This window comes from Schistocerca gregaria, chromosome 1 (assembly GCF_023897955.1).
Source record: "Schistocerca gregaria isolate iqSchGreg1 chromosome 1, iqSchGreg1.2, whole genome shotgun sequence".
Lineage (NCBI taxonomy): Eukaryota > Metazoa > Arthropoda > Insecta > Orthoptera > Acrididae > Schistocerca > Schistocerca gregaria.
Window position 1 is genome coordinate 670,194,938 of NC_064920.1, and position 15,350 is coordinate 670,210,287.

Consider the following 15,350-nt stretch of genomic DNA (forward strand, 5'->3'; position numbering starts at 1 on the left):
ACACAGAAGCACCAAGTCCGCCGCTGTGATGGAATAGCAAGCCGCAGCCTCGCCGCCAGAAGACAGAAGTGAAAGGTATTTGAAGACTGATTTTTATGTACCCAGGTGACTCGTGAGAACGGGAAGGAGACGGCCTCACATCAGCAGTCACCTGTGAACTGGGATGAAGATCTGACAGCCGAAGACTGGCAAGCTGGTGTCCGTAGTTCGAGCCTGGGACACTGGCCTTCCGCCGCCGCGCCGCTTCGCTGGCCGACGCACAACATTGACACACGCGGCTGCTTAGAGAAGAGAAACACTGAGACACCACATCCAAGGTATCACCATCCGATTCACGACTTCGTTCTCAATAATTAAACGGGCCACAGCACGATGCGCGTCTCCAGTCAACTGGGCGAGACGGCGACACGAGATACACACCGCCACGCGTAATCAGACGCCGCCGCTGCCGCAGCAGAAGGCTTCGTAAACGACACAGCTGCCGCTCTCCGAGCCAGAACATCCAATAAGGGAATAGTTGTACAAAACTTTGAATAGAAGTTGTTGTTGTTGTTGTTGTGGTCTTCAGTCCTTAGGCTGGTTTGATGCAGCTCTCCATGCTACTCTATCCTGTGCAAACTTCATCTCCCAGTACGTTCTACAGCCTACATCCTTCTGAATCTGCTTAGTGTATTCATTTCTTGGTCTCCTTCTAAGATTTTCACCCTCCAATACTAAATTGGTGATCCCTTGATGCCTCAGAACATGTCCTACCAACCGATCCCTTCTTCTAGTCAAGTTGTGCCACAAACTCCTCTTCTCCCCAATTCTATTCAGTACCTCCTCATTGGTTATGTGATGTATCCATCTAATCTTCAGCATTCTTCTGTAGCCCACATTTTGAAAGCTTCTATTCTCTTCTTGTCCAAACTATTTATCGTTTATGTTTCACTTCCATACATGGCTACACTCCACACAAATACTTCCAGAAACGACTTCCTGACACTTAAATCTATACTTGAAGTTAACAAATTTCTCTTCTTCAGAAACTCTTTGCTTGCCATTACCAGTCTACATTTTATATCTTCTCGACTTCGACCATTATCAGCTATTTTGTTCCCCAAATAGCAAAACTCCTTTACTACTTTAAGTGTCTCATTTCCTAAACTAATTCCCTCAGCATCACCCGACTCAATTCGACTACATTCCATTATCCTCGTTTTGCTTTTATTGATGTTCATCTTATATCCTCCTTTCAAGACACTGTCCATTCCGTTCAACTGCTCTTCCAAGTCCTTCGCTGTCTCTAACAGAATTACAATGTCTTTGGCGTACCTCAAAGTTTTTATTTCTTCTCCATGGATTTTAATACCTACTCCGAATTTCTCTTTTGTTTCTTTTACTGCTTGCTCAATATACAGATTGAATAATATCGGGGAGAGCCTACAACCCTGTCTCACTTCCTTCCCAACCACTGCTTCCCTTTCATGTCCCTCGACTCTTACAACTGCCATCTGGTTTCTGTACAAATTGTAAATAGCCTTTCACTCCCTATATTTTACACCTACCACTTTCAGAATTTGAAAGAGAGTATTCCAGTCAACATTGTCAAAAGCTTTCTCTAAGTCTACAAATGCTAGAAACGTAGGTTTGCCTTTACTTAATCTAGCTTCTAAAGTAAGTCGTAGCGTCAGTATTGCCTCACGTGGCCCCATTTTTCTACGGAATCCAAACTGATCTTCCCCGAGGTCGGCTTCTACCAGTTTTTCCATTCGTCTGTAAAGAATCCGCGTTAGTATTTTGCAGCCGTGACTTATTAAAATGATAGTTCGGTAATTTTCTCATCTGTCAACGCCTGTTTTCTTTGCGCTTGGAACTATTATATTCTTCTTTAAGTCTGAGGGTATTTCGCTGTCTCATACATTTTGCTCACCAGATGGTAGAGTTTTGTCAGGACAGGGTCTCCTGAAGCTGTCAGTAGTGCTAATGTAATGTTGTTTCGACTTAGGTCTTTCAGTGCGCTATCAAACTCTTCACGCAGTATGATGTCTCCCATTTCAACTTGATCTACATCCTCTTCCATTTCTATAATATTGCCCTCAAGTACACCCGCATATACTCCTTCCACTTTTCTGCTTTCCCTTCTTTGCTTAAAACTGGGTTTCCATCTGAGCTCTTGATATTCATAAAAATGGTTCTCTTTTCTCCAAAGGTCTCTTTAATTTTCCTGTAGGCAGTATCTATCCTACCCGTAGTGAGATAAGCCTCCACATCCTTACATTTGTCCTCTAGCCATCCCTGCTTATCCATTTTGCACTTCATATCGATCTCATTTTTGAGACGTTTGTATTCCTTTTTGCCTGCTTCATTTACTGCATTTTTATATTTTCTCCTTTCGTCAATTAAATTCAATATTTCTTCTGTCACCCATCGATTTCTACTAGCCCTCGTCTTTTTACCTACTTGATCCTCTGCTGCCTTCACTCCTTCATCCCTCAAAGCTACTCATTCTTCTTCTACTGTATTTCTTTCCTCCATTCTTGTCAATTGTTCCCTTATGCTCTTCCTGAAACTCTGTACAACCTCTGGTTTAGTAAGTTTATCCAGGTCCCATCTCCTTAGATTTCGACCTTTTTGCAATTTCTTCAGTTTTAATCTGCAGTACATAGCCAATAGACTGTGGTCAGAGTCCTCATCTGTCCCTGGAAATGTCTTACAATTTAAAACCTGGTTCCTAAATCTCTGTCTTACCATTATATAATTTATTTGAAACCTGTCAGTATCTCCAGGCTTCTCCCATGTATACAACCAAAGTTTTCTTATGTTATCTTATTTAAAAAAGCTGTTTCATTCTATCTCAAACCCGAGCCAAGGAAGAACCACCCTGCCCACATGTTGTTAAGAGATAAAAATCAATTTATTTAGTATTTCCAGCCTGACATAATGCTTTAGAATCAAATGCCCTTTGCAGTAATTCTCATCCTGACAATTGACTAGCATCAAAAGAGAATACCCAGTTACATTTAGTAGCAGAAGTGTTACAGAGTCGACGACCACTGTTTCGACGGCTGCCACTTGCTAAATATTGTGAGGAGTGATCTCAAACATTACTGCGAGTTTAGGTGGAATGATATTAATAGATTATGTGTAAATTCTGACGGCTTATAATTCTTTGTATCTAAAGTCAATGACTACAAAACCTTGGAAACATCTTCATTTGCTTAACTGGACGCTATAAGCAAAAAACTAACACTTGTGCAGTTTTAAATAACTCTCTTGCTGATTCATTATATTCTGCGTAACATTCAAATGGTAGCTATGGTAAGAGCATTTTCCAGTTGCTCTAGATTATGTAAGTGTGCGTGTGCGTGTATGTGTGTGTGTGTGTGTGTGTGTGTGTGTGTGTGTGTGTGTGAGAGAGAGAGAGAGAGAGAGAGAGAGAGAAAGAGAGAGAGAGAGAGAGAGAGAGAGAGGGGGGGGGGGGAGGGAGAGAGAGACAGAAGAGAGAGAAACTGTCAATATTAAATAAATAGGCCTGATCACGTTTCCAAGTGAGTACTTATTTGTTTTTAACGCACATGCATCTTAAATATGTTCTGCTGTTTCCCACTGGAAAACTGAGTACGTACAGTTTCTGAAGCACTAGACAGATACATTACAACGGTCTCTGTGATCAGTTGTCAGTCTCCCAGAGAAGCACCCTTGACTTTGATTCTCTAGCTCACTGGTAATTTTTTGTATGTAGTAACGTTCCGGCTTGAATAATTTTAATTTTTATCTTCTGACTGTAATTTTGGTGCTTTGTACGGTCTAGAAAATGGTGGAAAATTCTTTAGTGGGCTGTCTAAACGATGCCGTCATCTTCCGTCACTGGTCTATAGATCCATCTTCAGTGACCTTTGCGCAGTGCATTTGTGAAGCTGTCATTTGTGCTCAGGTGATTCAAGTGTCAAGGTTTTCGACGTGATTATGGCTGCACAACATGAGTTAACAGACTTTGCACTCGGAATGGTAGTTGGAGCTAGTCATATGGGAGATGCTGTAATGGAAAATGTTTATTATTTTCTTTTACATCTTTCTGTATTTGTGCCTGAGTTTCCCCGTCTTTTGACGTACTTATCTCAGCTCCTAAAAGCGTTCCGCCGTGGATTGATGCTCACAATTCAATCCTTGGAGGGTCTTCTTCAATGTTCCTTATTTCTCTTGAAGTCTTCTGGTTTTTTCTTCGATTTTGCTTAAATAGAGATATCTAACATAGATGCAGTTGCCGTTTAAGATAATTTCTCCTTTCAACATGTCAGATGGCCTGGCAATCTGGAATGGTATTCAAGTTCATCACGTGACTTTCTGGAACCACCACGATTTTCCGTAAAAAAGTCGTGGAGTCTCTCCAGTTTCTCTAAAATCACAGAGCTAGGAAAAGGGAATGTGGGGGGAGGGAAGCGGTAGAAGGAATGTGAGTCCGTAGTGTTCCGCAAACACGACGGTGGCGTGCTTGAGGACCTAACGAAGGAACTTGTACAGGATGATACCTGGGTGTTCTGGTGTGATGAATCAAAGGTACTATTTCACTTTTAGTATACGATATAAGCAGCTAACCACAAAGGCAAAAATATGGAGTTGTATTGTTAAATAGATTATGAATTACTACACCATTGCTAGAATACATTTGTTGTGACATGTTATTAGACACACCTCGTATGGGCGACACAGCTGAAAGTACCGGCTTCTTGCCCGTTCGCTTGGTTTCACAATGTTCGAAAAATTATTTTAGTTTGATGAAACTCCCGGCAAGCTGGATGGTATAATGGACGGGTTAGTGGATTCGTATTCAAGAGAACCACAAATTAAATACCAGACTGAGTATGCTCTCATATGACTTGCGTGGATCCTATAAAATCATACGAGAGTCCCAGAGCAACGCTGCTGCTGCCCTTAAGAACTAAATCTGCACCCAATCGGGGAGCAAAACTGAGTCTGAGGACGCAAAGCAAGGCGAAAGTATGAGTGAGGTAAGTGCCTTGTAAGTAGCGCCAGATGACAGGAGCGGAAAGGGGGAGGGAGTTTTCCTCAAGGACTGAGTGCAGCTGATAAGTTGGTAAAAGACAGACAATGGGGGCGGCAGAGTAGGCGTATTACCAAAGCAGGTAAACCAAGATTAACTTAGATTTAGCATAACATGGGAATAAAATGGCACACATCAATTTTGGTCTTTGCCTGAGAGAAAGCAAAATCTTTGTCCCAAAAATAATCTGAAAGTCCCAAAACTAATCTGAAAATACTTTTAACTGCCGAATTCAAACCACGGTTATCATGAAAATACTGGAATTTGGAATGATCTGTCTTGATTGCGACTCGAATGGTCCACTCGCAGATCGCTGGGATTTGGCTGAAGGTAATAAAATCAACGACAGCGAACCACATTGTTCAACTGGGGTGGGAGAAAGATTGCAACAAGTAATCAATTTCTGTATTGGTCGCAGTACTTTTCAAAGAAACCAGTTTTTATTGATAATCTGTAAACACATGCCGTATAAGTCGCGGATTCATCAGTTCCATGTAACACAAGAATCATTTTCATAATATGTATTGAACTGCATTATAAGTGAAAAATTTTAAAATTATTAAAACAGGATTAGCTTTGAGACATATATTCTCGCCATGAATATCGCTTTTACAAAGTACGAGAAAGCTGAAGGACCGGACTTTTCCGTGCACATTGTTTCAAAACTTATGTTATTAGTTTCTTCACTATGGATTCTAAAACCCCAATACGAACTCAGTAATGTCACGGAAAGATTTTGAAAATTAAGTGTAGTGATAAGATGAAAAGAAGGAGATGGAAACAGGGTGTCAGAAGAATTGAAAAATTCGCATTAAAAGAAGAGACAGCATGTGAAGACATGTGGTAAGGCATTAGAGAATATTCCATTCTACCAGTGGGAGCTGCAGATAGCTGATGCTGTAGGGTCAGATAGAAATTGGAATGTACTCAGCAAACAGTCGAGGATGTTAGGTGTAAGCGCTGCTCTGAGATGTAGGGGTCGTCACGGGAGAGGAAGTCGTGACTGGTCTCACCAAACCAGACAGAACGCTGATGACCTGTCCAAGCTCGAAAAAAATTTGAATACCCTAGGCTATGTTTTATCTAACACATTTTATGTCATAGCTGGTCCCGAACTTGCGTTCGTTTTCAAGTGACAAACATGTGGAAAATGTCACCTTCTGTTATGTGGTGCAACACTAGTCTTGTTCATGAGTATGTTATCGAATATTTCTAAGTGTGACAGTTTACTCAGCTAACATATAGTCCTCAGTCTTTTCCAGATGTGCTGAATCACTAGATTATTTGTTAATTTGTTAACTGTTTAATTGCAGTGATCTGCAGTTCAGAAAACAAACGAATCATTATACACAATGTGCCTGAAACACTTGCGTCACAAGGAAAAGAAGCGAGACCATCATTTACATGACAGACGACCTCTTCATATGCGAAATAAAATGAAAAGAGACGATGTACCAGATTTTACTCAATTCAGCAGTACTGCGTGTGATGTGTAATAAAGGCATTAAACGTCTCTCCCCCTCTCTCTCTCTCTCTCTCTCTCTCTCTCTCTCTCTCTCTCTCTCTCCCTCCCTCCCTCCCTCCCTCCCTCTCTATCTATCTATCTATCTATCTTCTTTCTCTCTATCCTCCATCCTCCTCCTCCGCCATCTATACCTGTCAGTGTGAGTGCATGTCCGAGCATTAGTGTGTGTGCATGCGCACGCGCGCGCGCGCGGGTGTGTGTGTGTGTGTGTGTGTGTGAGATAGAGAGAGAGGGAGAGAGAGAGAGAGAGAGAGAGAGAGAGAGAGCGTGTGTAAATTTGTGGCTAAAATGCGTGCCGCTCAGGGAAGTATCCACAGATTGTGGATCAAAGTCAAAGGAAATTAGAGGCAATAAATTGAGTACACAAAATATAAATTCGTTGCTGCTGTATCTGCCTTGCTCTCTAGTAACAACTCGCGAAAATACATCTGTTTCACTGACTTATACCATTACTCTACGATGAAAAATATCAGGAATCTCGTAATCGGCTGCGAGATGGGTACAGTAAGCGTTAAAATTGTCGCAAACTGTGTCCAGATCTTTATGAGCCGCGAGAGGCATAAAACGGAGCAGGATGCAGAGGTACACCTGAGGTCAGACGCAGTGCCCCTTATACTGGGGCCGGTGGAGGGGATAAACAAGCGACCCATTGGCGTATACGTCATCAATTCAGCGCATTGCACATGATGCCACACGTCGACGTACACAGGTCCATAGCCATCTGGAAATCTTTGCGACGTGTCGACACACTTGAACAGTGTCAGTCTACCGAGTGTCCCTGAAGCATAGAATAGCTCACTCCTTTATCTTATGAAAGAGATGGAAACAGAGACGTCAGTAATACGGGAAGACTTTATTGCTGATTGATATACAGGGTAGCTATAATTAAACTTTCGGTACTTGAGATGGACTCCGTGAAAAACATATAACAGTGAAACGTTGTGGAAACATTTATAAGGACATGCAGAAGATAAATAAGGAATAAATCGCTGAAATAAACCCAGTTTAATTTCCACGTGAGAGGGTAACATTTGTTAACTGAGTACCTTATTTGCGTTCCAGTGTGACGACCATTTTCATCCATGACAGCCTGGGACTGAAATGGCGATACTATTTCACAATTGTTCACAGCACGTTTCGAACGGTGGACCATAGAATGTTCAGCAGGCGCGACACACTTCGTGTATTGTTTCAATATCGCACATTGCGCGCAGCATTCACAGCCATTGCGATAGTAACGTCTTCAATAATTTGTGGCGCATCTAGTCATTGGCCAGGAACAGTTCACAAACTACCAATTAATTCTAACTTCCGCGTCATGTACTTCAACCCTGATGCGGAGTGAGAACATCTACATCTACATCCATGCTCCGCAAGCCACCTGACGACGTGTGGCGGAGGGTACATTGAGTACCTTTATCGGTTCTCCCTTCTATTCCAGTCTCGTATTGTTCGTGGAAAGAAAGATTGTCCGCATGCCTCTGTGTGGATTTAATCTCTCTGCTTTTATCCTCCATCATCTCCGCAACGCTTTCGCGATTACTAAATGATCCTTTAACGTAGCGCGCTGCTCTCCGTTGGATCTTCTCTCTCTCTTCTATCAACCCTATCTGGTACGGATCCCATACCGGTGAGCAGTATTCAAGCAGTGGACGAACAAGTGTACTGTAACCTGCTTGCTTTGTTTTCGGATTGCATTTCCATAGGATTCTTCCAATGAATCTCAGTGTGGCATCTGCTTTACGACGATTAATTTTATATGATCACTCCATTTTAGATCGCTCCTAATGCCTACTCCCAGATAATTTATGGCATTAACTGCTTCCAGTTGCTGACCTGCTATATTGTAGCTAAATGACAAAGGATCTTTCTTTCTGTGTATTCGCAGCACATTAAACTTGTCTACATTGAGATTCAATTGCCATTCCCTGCACCACGCGTCAATTCGTTGCAGATCCTCCTGCATTTCAGTACAATTTTCCACCTCTCCGTATTCTTTACTGCGTCGATATTCAAGAAAAGCTGCAATACTATTATTGTTATTTTGATAGAACAGCTTTACGAGTGCAGCCCTGCTCAACTTGTCCAGAACCATGTGTAGTGTCTGCAACTATAGTGCAACTGATGCTTGTGCTCCAACCCTATGTCGCGGTACGAATACCGGCGCCTAACGGCGAGCCATAACACATTACTAACAAAGCAAATTTCGGAGCGCACAGTCTGAACATCATTCCTATAGATTTGAATACCCATACACTAAATGGTTTTCCGTCTACACGCAGGCCGGTGTGGCGAAGCGGTTCTAGGCGATTCAGTCTGGAACCGCGCGACCATTACGGTCGCAGGTTCGAATCCTGCCTCGGGCATGAATGTTTGTGATGTCCTTAGGTTAGTTAATCTTAAGTAGTTCTAAGTCCTAGGGGACTGATGACCTCAGATGTTAAGTCCTATAGTGCTCAGAGGCATTTGAGCCATCTACACTGGCTCAAATGACGGAAGTTTAATTAGAACCACCCTGTATGGTTTTGGTTACAGCATACTGCCGGCAATATATATGACGCTGCACAAGCCATTATGATCATATAAAATGGATGGTAATGTAAGTAGGCTGTTTAGGTTTTTTTATTGGTAACGCCTCGTAGCGCTCTGTATGAAGATCACTGGTTGTTCTGTGTGCAGTCTGTGGCTAGTTGGCATTGTTGTAATACTCGCCATTGTAGTGTTGGGCGGCTGGATGTTAACAGCACGAAGCGTTGCGCAGTTGGAGGTGAGCCGCCAGCAGTGTTGGATGTGGGGAGAGAGATGGCGGAGTTTTGAAATTTGTAAAACTGGATGTCATGAACTGCTATATATATTATGACTTTTGATGATTTTAAGGTAATTACATTGTTTGTTCTCTATTAAAATCTTTCATTTGCTAACTATGCCTATCAGTAGTTAGTGACTTCCGCAGTTTGAATCTTTTATTTAGCTGGCAGTAGTGGCGCTCGCTGTATTGCAGTAGTTCGAGTAACGAAGATTTTTGGTGAGGTAAGTTATTTGTGAAAGGTAAAGGGTTAGTGTTAGTCAGGGCCATTCTTTTGTAGGGATTATTGAAAGTCAGATTGCGTTGCGCTAAAAATATTGTGTGTCAGTTTAAGTACAGTCTTGTAGAATTGTTCTAAGGGGACGTTTCAGTGATCTTACAGTACTGTCCGCCCCTGGCAGCTGAGTAGAGTCCGCTTCCTGTAAATAAGTGGTCAGCGCGACAGAACGTCAATCCTAAGGGTCCTGGTTCGATTCCTGGCTGGGTCGTAGATTTTCTCTGCTCGGGGACTGGGTGTTGTGTTGTCGTAATCATCACCATTAAGCCGACACGGTAGCTCAGCCTGTTCGGTCAGAGAGATGGTTGGCCTCTGTAATAAAAAAAAACTGAGTGGAAGGTTCAACAAAGAGAAAAAACGGATGTCATGTGACGTCCGCAACGAGCAAACAGAACGATTTACAAAGAACAAAGTAAATAAAAAAGAAAGTGGTCGGCGCGACATACTGTCAATCCTAAGGGCCCGGCTTCGATTCACGGCTGGGTCGGAGATTTTCTCCGCCCAGTGACTGGGTGTTGTTTTGTCCTAATCATCATCATTTCATCCCCATCGACGCGCAAGTCGCCGAAGTGGCGTCAAATCGAAACACTTGCACCAGGCGAGCGGTCTACCCGATGGGAGGCCCTCGTCAGCTGAGACTATTATTATTATTATATTATCTTACAGTACTGTTCTGGTGTATCTTTTTTGCTGTTGTGGGTCGCTTTTCAAGCACTTGATCCACAAACGTACCACTGTTTTAAGCGATACGTGAATCGAAATATCACCTTTGAAGTACATCGTTCCTTGGTTGGTTGGTTGTTTTGGGGGAAATAGCCAAACTGCGAGGTCATCGGTCTCATCGGTTTAGGGATGGACTGGGAAGGCGGTAGGCCGTGCCCTTTCAAAGGAACCATCCCAGCATTTATCTATAGCGATTTAGGGAAATCACGGAAAACCTAAATCAGGATGGCCGGACGCGGGATTGAACCGTCGTCCTCCCGAATGCTAGTCCAGTGTGCTAACCACTGCGCCACCTCGCTCGGTACATCGTTCCTTCAGACGAACTATTTGCACTATCCGAAATCCCACAGTTTCTTCAGACGAAGAATTTACCCTATTCTAAATCACATGCAAACCCGTTGCTGTCGAGAAGGCTCACAACTCTTAGTATGGCATATCCTTTTCGTTCGTATAACTTAGTTCACTGGTATTTCTAGCTATACAAAAAAGGGGAGCAACTGTATCTAGAAGAACGAGCACCCCTTAACTCTAACATCTTACTCATTTACTAGTGTTCTACTCATCTTGCGATTTTGGATTTATTCCAGGCACTATTTTTTAGTGTTGCATTTTTAACTAACATTAATGTTCTTGCAAATGCATTGTATTGTATATATTGTTTGTATAATATATAAAAGCAATTTTTGTATCAATGGAACAGCATAGAAGCTTAGATGGCTGAAGAAACCCTAAATGTGTCCACTAGTACGGTATGTATTGCAATAGTCTAAAATGCAGTGTGGTTAATGATAATGTTTAGAAAACATCGTTCTTGTGAGACACAACTAGCTCTTTACTCTAACGAAGTGTTGAGTGCTATTGACAAGGGATTTCAAATTGATTCCGTATTTACGGATTTCTGCAAGGCTTATGACACTGTACCTCACAAGCGGCCTGTAGTGAAATTCCGTGCTTATGGAATATCGGCTCAGCTATGCGACTGTATTCGTGATTTCCTGTCAGGCAGGTCAGAGTTCGTAATAACTAACGGAATGTCATCGAGTAAAACGGAAGTGATTTCTGGCTTTCCTCAAGGTAGTGTTATAAGCCCTTTGCTGTTCCTTATCAATGTAAACGTTTTGGGAGACATTCTGAGCAGCTGTCTTAGATTGATAACAGATGACGCTGTCTTTTATCAGCTAGTAAAGACATCAAAAGATCAAAACCAATTGCAAAGCGATTTAGAAAAGATATACGTACGGTGCGAAAATAGGCAATTGAACTTAAATAACGAAAAGTGTGAGATCATCTACATGAGTGCTAAAAGGCATCCGTTAAATATCCGTTACACGATAAATCAGTCTAACCTAAAAGCCGTAAATTCAACTAAATACCTAAGAATTATAATTACGAACAACTTAAATTGGAAGGAACACATGGAAAATGTTGAGGGGAAGGCTAAGCAAAGACTGCGTCTTATTAGCAGGACGCTTAGAAAATGTAACAGATCTACTAAGGGGACTGCCTACACTACGCATGTCCTTCCTCTTTTAGAATACTGCTGCACTGTGTGGGATCCTTACCAGATAGGTCTGACGGAGTATATCGAAAAATTTCAAAGTAGGGCAGCACGTTTTGTATTATCGCAAAATAGGGAGAGAGTGTCACTGAAATGATACAGGATTGGGGAAGGACATCGTTAAAACAAATGAGTTTTTCGCTGCGGTGGAATCTTCTCACGAAATCACCAACTTTATCCCCCGAATGCGAAAATATTTTGTTGACGCCGACCTAAATAGGGAGAAACGATCGCCATGATAAAATAAGGGAAATAAGAGCTCGTATGGAAAGATGTATGTATTCATTCTTTCCACGAGCTACACGAGAATTGTGAAGGTGGTTCGATGAATCCTGTGCCAGGCACTTAAATGTGACTGAATGCGATTTTGCTCCTAATCAACAAGGGCAACCTGAAAATCTGGGAGTGAGATTATTGGTAAGTTCGTGTATGTGCTCTTGTCACTCATCAAGAAGGATAGTATGAAAATCAGGTTTTCCGGATCGCGGTGCCTTGTGACTCATTGTTCACTATCTCGGTAAGCTCTACAAAGCGACCATCTGATACATGGTGCCACAAAATGCAACTTAGTCTAGAAAAGATGCTAAAAAAGTGGCTGCGAGGGATGGGTACAGTAGATTGTTAATATTCTTTAAATTTGTTCTACAGAGTAGATTTAGATTCACTTAGGAAACAAATTAAGCTCACTAGTAAATACGGGGTGTTTCAAAAATGACCGGTATATTTGAAACGGCAATGAAAACTAAACGAGCAGCGATAGAAATACACCGTTTGTTGCAATATGTTTGGGACAACAGTACATTTTCAGGCGGACAAACTTTCGAAATTACAGTAGTTACAATTTTCAACAACAGATGGTGCTGCAAGTGATGTGATAGATATAGAAGACAACGCAGTCTGTGGGTACGCCATTCTGTACGTAGTTTTTCTGCTGTAAGCGTGTGCTGTTCACAACGTGCAAGTGTGCTGTGGACAACATGGTCTATTCCTTAGAACAGAGGATTTTTCTGGTGTTGGAATTCCACCGCCTAGAACACAGTGTTGTTGCAACAAGACGAAGTTTTCAACGGAGGTTTAATGTAACCAAAGGACCGAAAAGCGATACAATAAAGGATCTGATGAAAAATTTCAACGGACTGTGGACGTGACGGATGAACGTGCTGGAAAGGTAGGGCGAACTCGTACGGCAACCACAGAGGGCAACGTGCAGCTAGTGCAGCAGGTGATCCAACAGCGGCCTCGGGTTTCCGTTCGACGTGTTGCACCTGCGGGCCAAATGACGCCAACGTCCACGTATCGTCTCATGCGCCAGAGTTTACACCTCTATCCATACAAAATTCAATCGCGGCAACCCCTCAGCGCCCCTACCATAGCTGCTGCACGAGAGACATTCGCTAACGATATAGTGCACAGGATTGATGACGGCGATATGCATGTGGGTAGCATTATGTTTACTGACGAAGCTTATTTTTACCTGGACGGCTTCGTAAATAAACAGAACTGGCGCATATGGGGAACCGAGAAGCCCCATGTTGCAGTCCCATCGTCCCTGCATCCTCAAAAAGTACTGGTCTGGGCCGCCATTTCTTCCAAAGGAATCATTAGCCCATTTTTCAAATCCGAAACGATTACTGCATCACGCTATCTGGACATTCTTCGTGAATTTGTGGCGGTACAAACTGCCTTAGACGACACTGCGAACACCTTGTGGTTTATGCAAGATGGTGCCCGGCCACATCGCACGGCCGACGTCTTTAATTTCCTGAATGAATATTTCGATGATCGTGTGATTACTTTGGGCTATCCTAAACATACAGGAGGCGGCGTGGATTGGCCTCCCTTTTCGCCAGACATGAACCCCTGTGACTTCTTTCTGTGGGGACACTTGAAAGACCAGGTGTACCGCCAGAATCCAGAAACAATTGAACAGCTGAAGCAGTACATGTAATCTGCATGTGAAGCCATTCCGCCAGACACGTTGTCAAAGGTTTCGGGTAATTTCATTCAGAGACTACGCCATATTATTGCTACGCATGGTGGATATGTGGAAAATATCGTACTATAGAGTTTCCCAGACCGCAGCGCCATCTGTTGTAGACAATTGTAACTACTGTAATTTCGAAAGTTTGCCTGCCTGAAAATGTACTGGTGTCCCAAGCATATTGCAACAAACGGTGTATTTCTATCGCTGCTCGTTTAGTTTGTATTGCCGTTTCAAATATACCGGTCATTTTTGAGACACCCTGTACCTATGCTTCAGTTTGAAATAGAAAAGTCATAAAATCTGCCAGCCATCAATTCCGAAGGCAACGACAAGTACATTGTCACACGTACATTTCTTGCTTTTGAAATTAAACGTCTTCACTATTCAGTTGAAGTGTATGTGACACTAATACATAGTGTATCTATCAAACCAACGGTTCTTCCGATTAGACAAACTCAGTTTCCTATCAGTCATGTGCTCACAAAATATTCAACGATTAGTTACGCTCGCCAAAATTTTCCTTACATATCAGCGAGTCAGTGGTTTTAATCATGGGCTACATAATACGCCAAGACGTGTTACGACTTACCTAAGAACGACAATTTTCGCTTCTCGCTGACATAACTCTCGGAAAAATAAACCAAAACGGATATTAATGAACATATTAGCTTTATTCCGCCTTCTGTCCCACTGTTCCTTTTACTACATTGAGATCACGTAAATACCATAGACATTACTATCACCAGTTTCAACATATTGATGCCATCTTCAGGTGTGATACAAGTACACAACAATTTCGTAATGATATACAAATTTTAATTCTATGCTTACTGAACTTTATAAAAATCATTACAGCGTCACATGGTAGAAAACACCGGGTAAAGTGAATTACTATACCAATCAGGTAATCTTGACGTACTAAGTTATTACAGTATATGAACATGTATAAAGTCACATGCTTCCATTTGGCAGTATGTCAGTTCTTAAATAAAAAATCCGACTCCTCTTCTCTTTAGTCCGTTACAGTCGATCAACCAGTTCCAGAATGCTGGACTGTGCTGATCTGTGATTGGCTAAGAGAAACTACTGTCAATGACTGTTGCAGCTGCTCTCGTATACCTAGGTAGGTATTTAGCCAATTACAAACGATATGCCGAAGTCGTCATACATCCCGAAACATTTTAGTGGATATGGCAAAATGGTTTGCATAACACCCTGCAGGGGCTACGTATTTGGTCCTCCGGGTCACATCGCATCAGTCCTGTTGAGCGCATCTGGGACGCTACGGAGCAAACCTGCGCGCCTTCCTCCCAGCTTCGAATAATCTCCATGAGCTTCTGTCGTGCGGTGATGGGTCAGAACAGTTTCCTGAATCGTTCCTCTGAATGGTGCATTGCGGGCGAAAACTTATGGAGTCTTGCACTCACCCAGGA